The sequence below is a fragment of the Tinamus guttatus genome, unplaced genomic scaffold (assembly GCF_059628265.1).
Source record: "Tinamus guttatus ecotype Peru unplaced genomic scaffold, ASM5962826v1 Tinamus_guttatus_pri_ptg000264l, whole genome shotgun sequence".
Classification (NCBI taxonomy): Eukaryota; Metazoa; Chordata; class Aves; order Tinamiformes; family Tinamidae; genus Tinamus; species Tinamus guttatus.
The window spans coordinates 623,699-639,935 of NW_028288798.1; the positions used below are offsets into that span (position 1 = coordinate 623,699).

Here is a 16,237-nt window from a genome sequence, read left to right on the forward strand (position 1 = left end):
TAAAATGTTCAAAAATGTAAGTATTTTAGGTGCTTTGAATTGTTTCTTCAACCAGCCAGATAAATGATCATGTAGCGCAAGTACTGATTTATAAATAACATGAATAGGCTTTATTAATGTCTGGTGCTTCTTTTTAAAGCTCTTGGCTGCGTTATTTGATTGTGCACATTCACTATTTCTGCAGAACTCTCCCGTGGTGCCTTACAACATTATTGCTCAGAAGTTGCTGTAGCGTCAGGCTGGAGTCAGTTCTGCAGCACGTCCCAAGAGCAGTGGAGGGGTCTGTTTTTTTCCCGTATCTTTCTCAGTTGTAGGTATTCTTACAATGTAACTATTTATATATTTGAGAAACAGCCATTCCCGCTTTCTTTGCGTGAAGTCATTTCCCTCTCGGCATTTTTCAGCGTGAGGGGGTGAGCCCGAGCTGTCTCCTTGCCCCATGTCAGCGCGGCAGGCTGGAGCTGCCCGTGCCGGCCCACAGGAAGAGGGGCTGAAGCTGGCGCCACCAGCCACAGCTACTCGTGCAGCTTCACTGGGCCAGCACGTTGGCAGCAGAAATGGCTTTGGTCTGTACAGACTACTGCTACTCTTCACGGTGGCAAGTAGTCGATATGTGATTGTTTCAAGGCTCAAATATTGTTATACAAAAAGACTAGGGCTAGTTTTTATGAAGATATCTTCTTGGAATGTGTGTCATATTCACTTCAATTCTCATTTTCCTCATTTTCTCTTTAAAGCATCTAAAACCTACCCCCCCAAGGACTTCAGTATTTCCTCAGAATTATTGCAAAAATTTTTGACAGACATGCACTGACTATATTTGGAAATAAACTATTTCTAAAAATATCTCTTAGCATCAGGTTTCTATTACATGTTTCTGAAAAACAGCTAAGTTCTGTGTAAACCAGACTCAGTATCACTTTAGAAAGAAAAAAAATGTTTTAAAAGGGCAATATCCTAATATCCTATCTCCTTAGTAGCAGATGAAGTATTTTTGTTTATTTTCTCAGTTCTTTGTAACCACATTATTTTTCTTCTTTGGTATATCCATAGTCAGCAGAGTGACATATGGAGTTACTATTTTAAGTCCTCCATCTTTTTTTCTTTTTTTTTTCTTTTTTTTTTTTTTATGTATTGTGTAAGCCAAGCTCTGTATCCTGTTAGTAATTATTTGTATTTCAGTATTGCCTGGAGATTCCAGCTGACTTGTTTTTTTGCTTGGGCAAGGTTTTGTACAGTGGAGTCCAAGACCACAATCAGTGTTCATTGGCAGCAAGAAATGATAAGAAATAAATACCCAAGGAGATCCTGGCTATTTACTGTTTGTCAGAGAGTTGCCATCTTGGTTGTGCACTGGATAGGTGTAGGCTCCAAATAAAGCAAAGGGATACTGCAGGAATTGATTTTGCTTAAGGTCACAAAGCAGATTCCTGGCAAAACCGGGAAAATAACTTTGCTGACTCCTGGTCTCCTGAGGTATCCACGGACCTTTGCTTTCATAGGCTGCTCCTAGGTTAATCCATCCTCCCTTTATTTATTTATTTATTTTTCTTCTTCTTTAGAGAAAATTAGAATAGTAATTTATCAACCAAAAATCAGATCTAAAGCATAAGTTCGATGCCCTGCAAGAGAGACAAAAGAAGCAAAGATGGGTGTTTTATGTAGCAATGACTGGAGGACACAGCGTTATTTGTGCAATGCTCCTTAAGCCTCCAGAGATCCTTTCCTAAGCTGGAACAGCTGAGGAAGTGGGCTCCTTGGCATGGTGTCGGAGCAGCTGGAGAGGGCTGGCTATGCTACAAGCATCTGAGTGCAGGGTAGGTCAAAAAATAAAGAATGTTGCTTTGTTGTTTTGAAAAAGTAGACAGTTTTAGCTAATTTTAGCAAGAGTGCTACAATGTCACATAAAAAGTAGAGATGACTTCAGTGTAGGATTTGCACAGAAAGTACACAGATTATGGCTTTTTAAGCTATATATTTTTATATCACTTTTTAACAAATCATTCAGGTGTGTTCTTGAACTAGCTTGGTTGTAACAAACCCCCTGTCCAGCGGTGCTCCTTTAGCCTTTGTCTGCACTTCACTTTGGCTTTCCAGGGAGGTTTTTTTGCATTAAACTTACCTGAAATAAAAGTGTAACTTTAGGAATTCCGAACTTTTTTTTTATAGATAAAAGGTTGATTTTGCTGTTCACTTGGCTTCAAAAGCCCTGAGAGGTTTTGGACAAGAGCAGTGTGCCCAGTTTTTCAAGTAGAACATTAAGAACTAAAGAAAGAAGTTAAATCCTTACCTTTGAACAGAGATTAATACATGAAAATGTAATAAAATATCATATAACATTAACTGCAATTGTACAACTTCCCTTCTTAAAAATATCTAATGTTTTTTGACTCTTCTGCTTACAAACTGTATAGCTTAAAGCTCTCAGTTTTTAATATAGATGTCATTGCCCTACGTTTCTGTGAGTAGTCTTCTTTATGAACTGATGTTGTTGGCAGTGATGATGGAGACTGGAGTTGGAGCAAACTCCTGCTTGAAAGCCAACAAAAGGAGAATAGATCATTCAGTTTATGGAGCTCCTCCTTATCAGTTGTTCTCTTTTATTTTTCTTAATATCCAGCTAGATACGAGAAGTTTCAGAACATTGGATTGTGAACTCACTCTTCTGGGTTTTTTTTAAGTATTATCGGGGGTGTGTGTGTGTGTTTTTGTTTCCAGAAATGGGAGAGAAAAGGGTAGCAGGAGATGAACTATTGAAACTCCCACGAAGATTAGACTCATGTTGCCATTTAGGCCCAGTACAGTTAGTGGTAGCTATATCCCGAAATACTGTTGTGAATCTGGGACCTTATCCTAGCGTGGCAAGTGTTCACACTTGTATGTTATTGATTGAGATGTATCTTAGGATGGTGTGAGTACTCAGTATTTCTCAGTATCTATGAGAATTTTGACACTGATGGAAACTCTTTTTCACATTCATGACTGTGACTTTTAATTTGAAGATATTTGCATGAAAATTCCTTTGAGGAAACAAATGGCGTGCTGTTTGTTACTTTGAGACTTCTGGCTTCTCTGAACACAGAAAACTGTGCACTCCACCCTGGCATGGTTACTCCAATTCCCCTTCCACTCCCAGTATCTTCTGCATGTTTAAAATGAGTTAGTAGGTGGTTAGAACATGTACTTGGGGCATAGAGGACATTAACATTGTTTTGCAATCTGGTGTTTTGCAATCCAGACAAAATGCAGTGCTTAGAATTTTAACTAATGTACATGGGAAAATGCAAATCTCTAGATTACAGAATGTGGCTGAGGACTGTGGATGTTGCTTGTAAGTCATGTAGTTTTCAGTCTGTTCTCATCCTTTCAGCAAAATCTTATTAGAATCTTCTGTCTTCTAGTGAGAAGCTTTGAATACTTTGGCAGAATAGAAGTGTGCCTGACAAAAGCATCAAATGTAGGAAAACAATGAAAGTAATAAGCCAAATAATTCTTTTGGATCACTTGAAGAAGGGTTTTAAAGAAAAAAAAAATCTGTGATTCTGTGCAAAAAAGGTGTAAGTGCTGTACTCCATCAGGAGAGAAATTCAGTTGTCTAACATAGGTTCTGGATTTTGATTTACAAACTTATTCACAGAGAAGTGATGAATTATATGGTATATTTTTCATACCAATGAACCCTTCAAGGGTTTAGTCCTCTTTAGGCTAATGAGACACTAGGTGATACATTATTGTTTACGGATGTGAAAAATGAGCTTTGTTTTGGAGTGTAAGAGGGCAAAATAATTGCGATTGCAGGGATAAGTGCACTTAGTGCTATTTAGGCTTGTCATGTCAAGTTCAGAGGACCTCAAATTAGATTTACAGCTGTGTTTTGATTTAAGGCTGTTTGCGTGACTGTCCATTCTTCCTTCTTATTTTTTTCAGACTAAACAGAGTATTGAAATAAAAAAATGATATCCTTGAATTGCAAAATGGGTTATTTACTCAGTGCTTGAGGGGAAAAAGATTTCTCTATACTTATGAAGAAATATTCTAATATTGTATTCTTGGTCTGTCTTTTACTAGAAAATATGTTACTGTGCTCTTAGATATGTCTTTCATATACTGTCCTCTATCACATACTCACTGTGAGTATTTACTTAATGTTTGAATATATTAAAAATAGGAAATACAGTGCCAGGGAATGTTTTACAAGACTGTTTTGTTTCTGTATTAGATGGTGGCCTCAAGTAAGACTTAATGTAGATTTTGCTTTAAAATGACAGCCTTGAGCAACTTTTATCTAGATTTTTTAAAAATGAAATAATAACGCAACATTCTCTGAATTCATGGGAGATTGTGTGAACGTTGTAGAGTAAATAGGAAGATATATATATATATATATATATATATACACGCACACACACATATCTTTTTTTTTTTTTTTTTTTTTTTCCAAGAGTTCCAAGTATTTCTTTAAAAGGTTGTTGATTTTGTTTTGGTTTTGGTAGTACTTCATATATGGTCTGTCAGTAGGTTGTCTGATGTGAAATCAAACTCTGTTTATCGTTGAAGGGGATATATATCTCTATCTATCTACCTACCTACCTACCTACCTACCTATCCGTATGCACACCATGAACAAGAAGTCCCTGTGAGGACTTTTTTGGGTTGACACTATCTGTAGTTAGGAGCAAGATCCACAAAGCTTCTGTTTTCTGGACACAGCCTGAAAATGCTACACACATTACATAAAATCCCTATTAGATCACACATTGCACAGGAAAACTATCGGAAAAGCAAGAATCCAGGGTAGCGGCTTCTCTTCCAGTTCAGTTGCCAGTGTCTCCACGTGAAGCTGGGCACGGGTTGGATGGTGCAAAGTGCTCCTGTCCGCTACCTTAGTGAGGGTGCAGGGGCGTTTTGGGCTGCCCTGCTACATGGCTGCTTCCCCTCTCCTCAGTTTTTGCTTCTTAGGTGCCCGGAGGAGAGCCCCGGGCGTGAAGGACGCGAGGAGGCCGCAAGGGGCTAGAGAAGGGCAGGAGCAGGCCTGGCTTCGCCCAGCGCACCAGGGCCAAAGCTGCCGTTCGGGACGGACTCCGTGAAGGAGTCGCTGAAAGAGGACATACGTCACCAATTTATGTCCGGAGGGACATAGGAAATAGTATGTAACACTATTTTACACAGCCAGGCACTTTTTATAGTAGAGTGTTAGTCTTATAACAGTGTTTGGTTTGTGCCTGTAGTCCAGTTTTATTTAGTGCCTGTAAAATTGTTTTACGTAGTCAAAAGATTTTCCTTTGTACTTAGCGATGTGCCCTGCAAGTTTCCTGTTCTTATGAAAGCGCTGAACTTTCATAAGTTGCAGCAGTATTTGCACGGCTGAGTGTGTCTGGAGACTTGTTTACATGTCTGCATCTGAAACAAGGAGGACAGCAGAGCATGTCTGACAACGAAAAATCATATCACGAGTCTCATGTTGCAAATCCTTAGAGGGTATTCTGGACACAGTGAAGGAGCTGAGCTTTGCTCTGATTTTCAAAGATTTGCTTTAGGGATAGAGATTGGATTATTCCACTTGCAAAATAATCTATTAAATTTCAGTATAAACAGCAGCAAAGGAAGTGCCGTCTCAATACAGCTTTGGCTCTATCATAAATTCTCCTTGCTTTGTTTCACCTTCTTGTGAAAACGTACCTTTCATTTTATTTTTCTTGCATTTTGGTACTCTCACAAAAACAGACAGATGTTAAATTGAAGACTTTACACTTTCAAGGAAGGATAGCTGTAAAATTTTACATTTGTTATTTTCCATGAGGTGAAATATCCATTTGATTTCATGAAAATTTAAGTTCTGAGGTAATTACTGAACAAAATTACAGTGATAGTGCAATTAGGAAAAGGCTTGAAGATTTAAATGAAATGCTAGAAAGCAAAATTCCATATCAAATAATTTAAATGCTTAACTGAGTGGAAATCTAAATATAATATTTTTGAAAAACCCTGTAAAAGTTGGGCATTTCTTTGTTTGTCTCCCATTCAGGTTTTGTGCAGGCATCAGCAATCAAAATATTTAGTAATTCTGCACTGATTACTTAAATGACTGACACTTGGCTGAAGAGTGGTGTTTTCTTAAGTATGTTGAGGTTTTTTTTCTGCTGTTGAGCTTGTTTCAGAATCTTGTGTGATACTCTCAACTTTTAACCATTCATATGAAAGACTTTTGTTTCAGTTTTTAACTTTAAAAACAAGACTCTTCTGATATTTCCTTTCTGTGTCCTTATGTAGCACATTTGTTGAATTAGTACGCTTAAGGGAAAATATATGGGAATATCTTTCCTGTATTTAAAGGGGTCTTTGAAATCGTAAATTGGTGCATGGTAGAAATAACTTTTGGTGAATTACGCAAGTGTCAAGGAAAAGGACAGTGCATGAATAATTTCTTTCAGTGGCCTTTCTGAAGAGGATAGCGTCTGTGCGTGATGTTTATGGATTTATGGAACAGCAGAGAAAAAAATAATGTGATAAAGCCACTGAATTTAAATTCATGTATGCCTTTTAGATTTGATAAGTAAGCATTTAACATAATAGTCTATACAAAACATTTTAGATATCTTCCTTAGAAAATGGAAAAATTCAGACAAGAACATTTCAGTATTCAAAGAGCACAGTCTTTTTTTTTTTTTTCTCCTGTGCATCCCTGGAGCTAATGAAATGCTGTGACGTTGCTAACTCTGGTAATTCAGAAGTCTTGCAATGTATGGTATTTCTTAAAGTGCTCATGACTCTCATGACTTGTATCCAAATGTCAGTTCTAGTGCAGAACAGGGAAAGGACATTACCAGTTGTTTAAACTGCATCACTAACCAGCATATTTGCAGCAGTGACACTTCGTGTGCGGATGAATCATGTTATGCTTTATTTTTTCATGAAATAAAATGATTGCCTCAAGCTGCTCTTGTAAGCTTATATTTAGACAGAATCCTTTTGAGATAGGGAGACCTGGTGCTGCTTGGGCACAGTGAGTGCCAATCATTTTTTTTGTTATCTGAAGTCGACCGCTTCATGCAGTCCTTGTGCTTTCCTGTGCCTGTCTGTTTGCCTAGTGAATGCTCGGTCCAGGATAAGAGAATTCCAGTGATAGCGTGGAAGTACAAAAACAAAACAAAAACCCACAGGATGCCATTCCTAGCCCAAGTCTCCTGCCTCTTGTGGAGACCCAAGCCTGCGAAGTTAGTACCAAGAGGCTTCTAAAGATTTCGAAAGGATGACCAGGTCACTGAGTTGCTACTGCTTTACTCCATGTCTTTTAGGAAAGAGGAATGGTTCATTTTTATACTCTTTCATTTCTGATACTTGTCTGTGTTTTGTGATCCCAGATGCTTTGTTTACAGTGATGTTTTTTGTACTTTTGATAAATGTGGGCAAGATCCTCAGTTCTCTGACTTTTTGCGTAGGCAGCACAGGTACAGGAAGTGCTGCGTCTGTGAAGCTCAACTCTGTTTTTTAAGAGCAGCCAGAGGCTTGGATTTTAATGGGTGCTGCTGAATGGGAAGGTATCGATACATTTTTCCCCTGTGTTTTGCAGTAAAGTTTGGCATTTCATGGAGAAGACTTGCAATTTGGAGAACTGTAAGATAGGAAAAGACCATAATAAGAACAAATGTAAAAAAGAATAAGATACCAGAGCTAATATTACTAAGCTTTTATGACTGTGGGTGGGATTTTTTTTTCCACGGTTATGCTTATGTAACCGTTCAGTGCCTCCGAAAACGGCCCTGCTGCTTCATCCCCCGCTGTGCTGCGTGCGGGACCCGCAGCACGGGCGCTCCGTCCGTCCTGAGCGCCCGTCCTGGGTCCATCCTGAGCCGTGCAGCGGCTCAGGAAAGCAGCAAGGGGCAAACCAGGGGCTTCTCCTGAGAAGGGGGAGCGGGTTGAGAGCAACCTTGCTGGTTTAACTCCCTGCTAGCCAGCTCGCTGAGGATTGTACCAGGGGGATGGCAGCGGAGGGTGGCCATGGGAAGGGATTGCATCCACAGACTGTCTAAATTTAGACCTTATAAATTGTGCAAGGCGGATGAAGGGACTGTTCCCTAACAGGAACGGACTTGCCCAAGTTTCAAGTTCCCGAATATCCTGTGGAAAATTAGCCTAGAAGCTTGTTCTTCAGGGACTGGTGTCTGTGGCATAAGGCATGGCCTTTGTTTTTTGCCCCAGTTTCATCTGTGTTTATAACTACTTTGGAGTAACTTAATGGCTTGGATAGAACACTTCTTTTTTTTCTGTCATGTTTCATATTATTTCCTGTTATTTCCTCATTACTTCTTATTATTTCCTGTTATGTGATTTTTCTATGTGACTCGCTCGAAACTGAAATTGTGAATTTTTGCATCTAGCAGAATTTGTTAGTTGGTAGTCTTCTACTATGTCAGCCTTTCACACTATGCAAAGACAGTGAATTAGAGCATGAATATATTTTTCATTTCTTAAGCAAATAACTCCTTAGCGAACAGAAGCTGTATTAAAAAGCCTTGTATTTCCTGCATGATAACTCTAAGTTTCTCTTTTTCAAAAGCATTTCATATTTCTAGTGGCTTTCCATAAAGGAACTGGTTATTTCATAAGACTTAGGCCCATGATATGCAAGGAGTTAAAACATTGCTTGTTTGCTTATTGCCTCCCTTTGAAATTTCTTGCCAGCAGCAGGTACAATCAATGTTTTAGAAATGTTAGTTGTGTTCTGGAAGACAAAGAAGCTTCCCCTCTGTATAATAAAGGAAAAATGTAGTTACTGCTTGTAGGAGCTACATAAACCACATCTGTTTTGCAGACGGGCTCTTCTTGCGTTATGCATTTTACCTACCTCAGCTTTGCAATGCGACAGTTGATCATTAGAGTTTATTTATATAGCAATAAAAATTGGGAGGCCGTGTGAAGCTGTTACTCTGATTGTTGCATATCTTTTGCAATAAACCCGAAATGCTTCTATGTGTAGGAGTTTGTGGTTATCCTGTACAATGCAATAATCAACACTACTTACTGAGCTTTGTCTGAACTTCCACACTCAAATCCAACTGTGTGTAAATCTGATTTCCGTGGTAGTGCAGTATAATTATAATTAAGCCAGTGCTATTAGGAGTTTCACTGAACACTTAATGCCTTGAGCAAGGGGGAGTCCCCAAAGTCTTTCACTCTTCGTAATTGCGTGTGTGTTTTGATATCAGTGTTGAAGACTGACCTGTGCCAGGTGCTCACCGAAATTTGGAAGACTGGGTGTTGAACATTTGCTGCATAGAATAGTATTTAGCTAGTTTTATTCTGTACAAGATTTGAGAGAATTTCTGAAGTAGCTAATTTATTAGGTTTAACGGTCACGTTATTCTCTAATCTATGATTTCGTCATATTGATCTACTTTGTTTTATGTAATGATTTTTAAATGCTGGTAGAAGGTGGAGTGCTTATACACAATATAATGTACTATTATTCTTTATGTGTTTCCAGTTCCAAATGATTCTTAATTAGAGTTAAAATTAAGTGGAGTTATCCCCAGGCAACATAACAAATACAGAAAAGCTGAGATATAACTAATATCTTCAAGTATGGTATAAACTGGTATAGCATCAAAGCTTAAATGCTTCTTCTCTGAAACCATTGAATAAATCTACATTTATGATTAGTGCATAACATGGTAGGTTAATAAACTGATTATGAAAGATAGATAAAGTTCTTCCTACTTCTCCCTTTCCTACTGTTCTTCTGTTTTTCTTAGCTGTTGTGTTTTCCATGGTCTTTACATTTTTGTAGCATTCCAAACTTTTCAGCTTTCAAAAGCAGTAGGAATTAGAAGAGTGATTTTTATTTTTATCAAATAAGTAAGTTCTCAAAAGTGATTGACCATGCTGAAATGAGGGAATGTATTGTATTGCAAAATATTTTGAAGTACAGAGAATAATGAAATACCTAAAGCCATTTTTAAGGGAAATTTCAAAATTCATTGAAATTAGCCAGTGGTTTCCTTAATACCTTTTGAAAATTCAAAAGGGAGTTTTAAAAGCTGTAAAGCTGTACAAAAAATTGTGCAGATGTAAGAAACTAATGCAGAGCTTCTCTAGATAATCTTGTTAGGCGTTTTATGTAATGTTATTCTGGGTCTAAGCTACTCTCAAATTACCTCACACTTTCTGTGCGCCAACAACACGCTGTGAGGAGCTAACTGTAAATCAGTTGATGCACAGTAACTTGCTTTCTGTTTTTACTTCTTCATGTGTCTGACCTTTCTTAACAGTTTCTTAAGCTTCACTTTAAAATTCCTCTCAGTCAGGTAGTTGTAGGGTGGCAAGGGCTTTTTTGTGGGGGTTGAAGGAGATTCTTGGATACATGAGCAAATACTGAAATACTGACCAAAAACAGATACACTGAGGCCTTTTGATAGATCTTGAATGTCTAATCAGAGGACCAGAAAGCTCATGTCCTCTCCCACTTCTGGAAGCTAGAGTGCAGAGATATCATAAAATTAACAACTCTAGATGAGACAATTTTTCATCTTTAATATTGTAAGCTAGTTACTGTGTTTTCTCTTCTAAAATTATATTGACATTCTGCTTGACTTTACTGCATTTTAGTGTCTTGCCTGCTAACAACAACACCCATACCAAAATAAAATTTCTGTAATAAAACAAGCTGTTCTTGCTGCACACATTAAATTGCAAGGGCAGAGGACAAAGAGAGATTGAGGAAGGAAAAATAAACTTCCCAATACCAGTGCTAGTCTGCCAGCACAGGTGCAAAACTTCCGTATAACATCATCCAGCTATTTCTTGTGTGGCCTTTTTCTACATATGGATTGTATGATTCCATGTTTTTGTAGTGTGTTATTCCATGTTGGAGTTGCAGTTTTTGACCTTAGTTTTCCCCTGCCTTTAATGATAACTGTGTGCTCTTGTCTGTGGCATCGCTTTCTGCGGTAGCTATAGATAGATGTGCAGGCGGAAATTGTGCAGTGCACCTTGTAATTCTGAATATGGTAAAACACTGTTTCAATGTCATAGCTAGAGCACATCTGAAGTCTCCAAAACACAGGTTGAAATTTTACATTACCTCTGATAGATCCATGATACCACCCTGAAGTGTTCTTCTCTGATCTTGTACCTCCTTGTACTTCGCCAGTGCTTTCCCTAATAGCAATACCTAACACAGCGATGTGCATTTGAGCTTGTGTTGGAAAACTAACCAAAAAAAAAAAAAAAGCCATACACGTATCCCTACAATGGTAGAACAGTGGAATTACTTCACTCTGATCACTCCTTTTGTCAGGTTTATCTGCCTGTGTATTTTCTCTGTGGGTAACCTTCAAGATGCTGTGCCCTCACATTTTGCTCATCTGTGCATCTCCCACTATCCCTTCCCACATGTAGAAGTATCTACATGCATTTCTTTGGCTACTTTCTTTATACTGGCAACTTTTTGTTAGAAAAGTGTATTATTAGCTACTAACTATTTTTGTACTTTTAGTCCAGAGTTTTGATTTGCCTTTCATGCATCTCTGTGGGTATATCTCATTGTCTACTTTAAACTTGTTAGGATTAAGGTTATAATGCGGTTCCACAAGAGGCAGTGGTCTGAATGAAAAGCTGCCTGCTGCTGGAATGGAGGTTTCTTTCCTCTGTCCCATCTCCCCTTTTCCACTTGTTCTTGTCTGTGCTTCTTTCCTTGTGCTAATATCAGTGCTGATAAGACCTTTTCAGGAACATATTTGATGTACTAAAAAGGCAGAAAGAGAATTCAATGGAATAATTCTGTTAATTTTAATATACTAAATTGACTTACAAAGCAACCTTATAAAGATTTGTATCGCCACAAAGTTAGTTGTTTAGGAACTGAGTGGCCTGGGGCAATGAGGAGTGGGAAGTGAAAAGGAGGAGGAGTTCAGGGGAGGCATAAATAAGAGAAGAAGACCAAGCAAAGAGCCTGGGAGTTCATCCAAGGAAAGCAGTGCTCAGGTTTTAGCTTGAAATATGTGGAAAAGAGCCCAGGAATCCCAGTGCAAGTCACTTTTCTCTAACTATTGGGCAGTATTTGAACACCACTGGCAACCGGTAAGTAGTACGTAAGGAAACATAAATTAAAGTAATGATGTAGGAAAAGGAAGAGTTTGTAAGGTTTCCCCCTTGATCTCTTCTATACTTGCTAGTTTATGCATTTACTACAATACCTTTTTTTATATCTGCTGCAGAGTGATTTCAGCATATGGTATTTTAATACTGGTCTCATCAACCAAGCTCCTGGTGCATTGTCTTTTTAATTGGTGTATTAAACATGATGGCTATATGTTTCCATAAAACCTATATTTTTATTGTTTTCTGTTTTTCTACTTAGCAAGCACTAAACAAGATCTCCAATTTCATAGAGGTATAAAAAAAAGTGTTTTTTCTGCTCTGTAGTAAGTGGCTATATTTGGATTGTATCATTACAGAGTTAGTCCAAGTTAAACTCTTTCCGGGTCTTTATCATCCTTACTGGATGGATTTGTCATTCTGTATCTCCCTTCCAGTGGATGACAACCGTCAACAATGCCTGCTCAGAAGGACCTTCATCTTTCCAGCAGAAGTCCAAAGAAGGCTTCTTGCTCTTCTCTTTCTAGTAAAAGAAGTTGAACGTTGTAGGCTTCTTGCTGGGCGCTCTCTTCCATGGAGTTACTGCATTCCTGTTTTTCTGCCATGGGCAGCATTGCTGTGCACTTAGGAATGCTGATGGGTGGTAGGAATTACTTTTTTTCTTCTGCATCCCTAGTTCAGGGGGATGATACTTGATAATTATCTCTTAAATGCCAGCATGTTTTTGTTCTTACCTAGCTGTGACAGACTAGTCTTCCAGCAGATTCATTTCCCTCCTACACTCATACAGGCTTTCACGTGTTCCTTCAAGAAAGGAGATGAGAAGCAAAGCAGAAAACCAGTCTGATTTCTGTATAGTCTATTTAATTTTAACTGAAGGTTGTGCTGCTGATTGCTTTGTGCAGATCTAGACATTGTTCTCTGAAGGCACTATTTCATCTGTAAAGATTTTCTAATATTTACTTTAAAAAGAACACTGAAAATACCATGCAGAAAAGAAATTTCATGTAAAGCTTGAGGGAAGCTAATGCCTGATGCTTGCAAACTGAACTGAAGCAAGTTTAATGAAGAAATTTGGGCCAATGTTAGGAAAAAGGGTTTTTTTTGTGCACAGTGTTTGACCATTTTTAGAAGTACTAACATTAAACTATTTTTTGAAATAACATTGGATTTAACAAATATATTTGAACTGCTACTTTAAGTAAGAATAGAAATCTTATAAATATCCAAATTTGTTTTTGCAGATTGATAAATTTTGAGTTTGGATTTTTAAGAAATCATATTTTTACTGCATTTTTAAAAATAAATTTAGGATATTTTTTTTCCTCTGCTTTTCGTAAATGGGCCTGCGAAGGAAAATAGAGGTAATGAAATGGAGTATGTTTAGCTGTGCTTGTCTTCCCTTTCCAAAGCCCAGGGCAGGAAGTTCATGTGAGCTTTTCCCCTCAGAGCTGTATATGATCTGTTGTTATCTATCTTCATTCAAGATCATGAAGAAAATTCCACAGAGTGCTGTCAAAAGCACCAAGTGAATTGAGTAAACACTTTCTGTCTTTTTTGTCTGATAGGAATTCGAAAAATTGCTTGGCCTTTTCCATAAGATAGAAATGACTAGGCCCTTTGCAGTCACACGTGGTATGATGTGGCCTGTTGTTACTGAAGTCAGGCTGCACTGCATGGTTCTACCTAGGTTTATTATTAGAATTTCTACAAGGACTAGATTTGCAATTTGATATAATTTCTGAATTGGTACAGGATTAGGTATTATTGCTAATGATTACTTCTGCAGGCTTTTCCACAGGCATGAACTGCTGAGGTACTTCCAAGTAGATAAAATAAGAGTTGCTGTGCCCTGCAAACACCTTGGAGTGAACCAGAGTACCATGCACTTGGCAAACCATGAAAAGTGCTGAGGTCTTCAGAGGTGTTTTTCACTGCAGATGGACTGTTGCTCAGCAAGGCACATATAGGGAAGTATTTTTCATGGCTCTTTTGCTGTGAAGTCATCGCTTTCCTCAGTGAAAAGCTCTGTTATGAAAGCTTTCTGGTGAAAGCTTTTCCTCAAAATCCCCCTGAAGCTCTTCCTGCGGTGCCCCTTCAGGCCGATGCTCCGAGCACCCACTGAGGCTTCCAGGTTCAAGCGCACAGCCAGGCCACATTGCTCCGTGTGCATTAGTGCCTGCCTATGTTGCCTACCCCTGTTGTGCTGCCCCAAGGTCATCTCGGGGTGCTTTTCACACACCTACAGCTCTTGTTTGGTCAATAGATTTGCATAGTTGCAGTTTCTTTGGTATGCGACATCAATAATGCAAGAGAAATATAATAGCTATAAAAGCACTATGCTGTATTTAGTGTTCATTAATGTACATGTTTCCACTAATCCTTTTAAAAGTATGTTCCTGCAGCATATTTGTACTCTTGTTGGAGCCTATTACAGTGGTTTTGACTCTAGTAATCTTTTGTGGCAAGAAATAAATTGAGCCGTAGGACGCTGATGTGGTATGAAAGCTTCTGTTTGGCTGTTTGTTCTGTCTGGTTTCTCGGATATTAAGAGAATAAGGTCTGTGCCTGCGAAGGGTCTTGCTGCCTTGCTCCTTTACGTGGCACTGAGTTTCTGGATCTGAGTCTTGGGGTGAATATCTGAAATTATGTGTTTGGAAGTATGTTTCCAAGTATTTAAACAGCCTATTTTGTATATAAAATAGCAATATACTCTCCACCCCCTCATCTTCTTTTACTCCGTTTTCTTTCTAACCTCTCCTAAGTCTTTATGCTGGAATATCCCATTTGTGTAGGGTGAGGGAATGGTTGTGTTTGCAGTGATGGCATGGGGTGCATGCGGTGCGTGGGTTTAAGCACCGCACGTGCGAACCCCACCGCGTGCCCCATACGTGGCAGGACTGTGCAGGATGAGGAATGCTTAGTACGTGGTCGCTGATCGGTGCTTCCCGTCTCTTAGCCTGCCCACGTGAAGGTGACACCGTTGTCACCAATCGCCCAGAGTTCATGGTCGGGGGAGGCTGAAGTGCAGTCCTGGAGCACACACGTCTGAGCCATCAGCTAAGGCAGTCCTCAAATGCACAAGACAAAGTTAATTAAACTTGATTGATAACCTGGCAAGTTTATATGGAGCCCTAAGGCCTAGAACTTTTGTTTTTAGGCTTATGTTGTAACTTGTCATGCAGCTGTCAGAAATATATGAAGCAGCCTGTGCCTTTTGCCTTCTCTGCTCGTTTGGGAGCAGCCTGTGGGAAGCCTGTCTGTGCATTTTGTGAAATTATGCTGTAGTGCTTGCTTTGTGACTCAGATAGACATTACACTATATACTGCTTTAGTCAAAGTGTTCAGATACTCGCTTTTAACAAAACCATAAAGATTAAGAGATACTTATGTTTGTTGTTTAGATTCCAATGCTTCTGTCCATGGGGTTTTTATTTCATGTGGACCAAAGAGAAAATTGCTACGGTTGTTATATAATCTGGTAGCCCTGCAATTATATTGTAAAGCTGGTAACTATAGAGCCTTTCTACTATGGTGGTCTTTACTTTGCTGACTTTGCCCTAGACCACCTGCATTATTCATTCCCATGCGGGTTGCAGTGTCATTGCACTTTACCATTCTGTAAATGACTAAAGAAGCTTACTGAGTTGCAAGAAATGGATTAAGAGAGAGAATTAAAATGTTTTGAGACACCATCCACTGCTGTTATAATACTGATTTATGTGAGGATGTTAAGAGAAATGTGTCGGGTGCAAGTTTTTGAGCAGTCTCTTTTTGATAGGCTATCAGTTCATTTTACTGACGTAATTACATTGTTCAGCATGGATTATTTCATAATGTTATCTGCTTTTACTTTGTATTGCTGGATATCTTTGGATTGCTTCCTTTTCCCCCTCCAATTACTTTGTGTAAGTAAGCATTAGTTGAACCAATATATGGACTCAGAATCTTCTGCAACAAAATATTTTCTTATGTAAGTTAGAGTATTACAGGTCTTAGTGAGATCATTGCTATGCTATTTGGGCTTTTATTTTGCTAAACAAATAATGAGGCATGTCAGAAGTGTCATGAATGCATATGCATAAATTTCAGCCTCAATAAAATTGACAGAAACAGGCAAATGCAAAGAATGTCTCCAAAA

The 16,237-nt window shown here is 38.6% G+C and overlaps 1 protein-coding gene and 1 long non-coding RNA gene across 5 annotated transcripts in view; one reads left to right on the forward strand and one right to left on the reverse strand.

Moving 5' to 3' along the window:
- Nucleotides 1–16,237, reverse strand: part of LOC148594267 (uncharacterized) — a 507,147-nt gene that overhangs the window by 87,590 nt on the left and 403,320 nt on the right. The gene's annotated exons all lie outside the window — the stretch shown is intronic.
- Nucleotides 1–16,237, forward strand: part of ZDHHC14 (zDHHC palmitoyltransferase 14) — a 113,782-nt gene that overhangs the window by 43,580 nt on the left and 53,965 nt on the right. The gene's annotated exons all lie outside the window — the stretch shown is intronic.